Genomic DNA, 2,449 nt, shown 5'->3' with positions numbered 1-2,449 from the left:
TTGCTTCATATCACCTATTTTGCAAAAATCTAGTTGGTCAAGTAAAAGATATCACCTCTACCATGAGTTCTAATTCCTTTTGCCTCTAGACCAATACAGCTACAACCTGGATACCCTTCATATCACCCATGCATTTCAAGCCAGAATTGTGAAGGTCGTTTCTATTAAGCTTCCCTCTAATATAAATATCTCATTTTAGGGAACTACAAAATGCTGCTCAGTGAGACTATCCTGCAATGCTGCTAGAGACAGTTTATGTACAAGTACTTTGACTCTTCTGTCGACTACAACTCACTACTTCTAGATAACAAGACTAAGCATGACCACAGTTGCACTGACCTTATCCCAGAGATATGGAAACTAACAGTTCATGTCATTTACATTTTTTCTGATTCAAAATTCACAGCTCTCCAAAATTATGAAGAGGTCTGTGAGAAACGGATGATTTTGCAGTCTGCAAATGACAATACAAAATCCTCCAAAACCTTTGGATTACCAGGTGAATCTGTTCCAGACTTACAATGTGCAAAACTGCTCAACCTGATGGCTGACCAATGGCCTAAATGAAAAGAGTTGTTGGTCCTGAGCTCCCAGAGGCCCAGTCTCTAGGCCATAAAACCACCCCACAATTATCCCCTTTCTTGGCAAATCTCAGAAGTCAAGGCTAGAAGGGACAATGGAAACTGAACTAACCTTTCAGATGTAAAGGGGCTTTCTTCAGAAAGCAGCTGAGGTGCATTCCAAGGAGAGAGCATGGAAGAAGCCTGCACTGCAACTGCCCATGTTCTGCATGTTGTGGATACGTGGTGTTTCATTCTTTTACTGCTCTTGGACTCATGCCTTTCACCAGAATAAAATCCTTAAAAACAAAAAAACCCAACAACACAAGGTCAACGTGGTGGGAAAGTTCCTTATGATAAGCCTAGAGTTGGCTCCACAGAGAGCAGGACTTTTGTTCACAGCTCTAAACTGGCTGAGACACATTTTCATAGATCAGTTTTACCTACCTGCTCAGATGTCACCGACTTGCACCATCCTTGGGCCCACATATGTATGCAGTCTTCCACAAACCTGTCTTCAGTGAAGATGCTTCAAAGTTTATGACTGAGCTTTCATGTTTCATTCTTGCTAACATCATCCAGAGCTTCGTGACTGAGATGGTTATAAGATAGGAGGACTCTGAGGACCCAGATAATTATCCTCCTACTATTACTGATACACAGATCAAGATTGATTTGTTCCTTGCTTTTGCAGAATAGGGAAACTGTAAATTTTAGAGAAGTGGTATAAGGCTCAGGGGTGGGGGGGTCTCCTTCCCAAGAACTCTTTCATGACAGCCAACAAAACAGAAAGTACCGTGACACTGGACCCAATGATCTCATTTTATAAGGTTTTTTCCATGGGACACTAAAAATAATGAGAATATTAAGACAAAAGAAGATACCTTTGAGGATAACTGAAAATAACTCTTCTCTTGATTTTCTATTTATCACACAAACACTTGCAGATTAATTCAGGTGGGCTGTAACTACTGTTGAGCTGTGGAAGCTCTGTGGAATGACTTAGACTTGTGCCCTGGCACAGGATAGTGGCAGGGGCTGTGATCACAGTCAGCTTTCCATTCTTGCCCTTAATGGTTCACTTCACTAATCTACTTTAGTGTTCCAGCTCTGTTTCCACGAGTGGGGATTCCCTTGGATAACTGGCAGATTTAAGAACTCCTTATTAATCCTCCCCTTCATTAAAGAAGTCAGTGACAAGACTGTATAAAGGGGTATTAAGGGATATATAATTCATAAGCAAGTTTTCTCCAATTTAAGGTTCCAGGTTTAGCCGATTCCTCTCATGGCTCACTGGTAAATAGGCCCCAAGTTGCCCTTAGATGCTATAATCACTTGATAAAGCTGGATTAAGGGGCAGTTCTTTTATCATCAAACAGATAGATTTGTCTATTCAAGGAACATTTACATATTTATATGTGGATCACAGTCCTGGAAAGCTAGTTAGGAAGACCAAGAACTGCCCATAGTGGAGGGCAAGGTGCTAGCTACTAGGTCACAACTGTAAATGTGGACAATTTTACATTAGGCCTAGAGCATACTCTGCTTCTTCAAGGGCACTCAGAACTAAAGGTGAAATCAAACAATGTGTATATAGAAATATTAGCCCTCTCAGCTTCTCTACTTTTTTTTTTCTACATATGATTGGTATAGGATAGTCCAACGAGGAGGAAGCTTCAGAAAATAGAAGGTGCAATTTTCCATTCTACATCAATGCTTCTAGTGGACCGTTGCATGCCTGCGCTTCTGTTCCTGGGATTCATTCTACAGGGAAAACAGGGACAAAATAAAGGCTATGTGTTGAAGGAAATATATACCCAACTTCAGTAGCTGTGAAATCACTTTTTTTTTTTTTTTTTTTGGGGGGGGGGGGGGGGGGAAGGGTACCT

Source organism: Alligator sinensis, unplaced genomic scaffold (genome assembly GCF_000455745.1).
Source record: "Alligator sinensis unplaced genomic scaffold, ASM45574v1 scaffold1354_1, whole genome shotgun sequence".
NCBI classification, from domain to species: Eukaryota; Metazoa; Chordata; order Crocodylia; family Alligatoridae; genus Alligator; species Alligator sinensis.
This window is presented reverse-complemented; position numbering follows the sequence as displayed.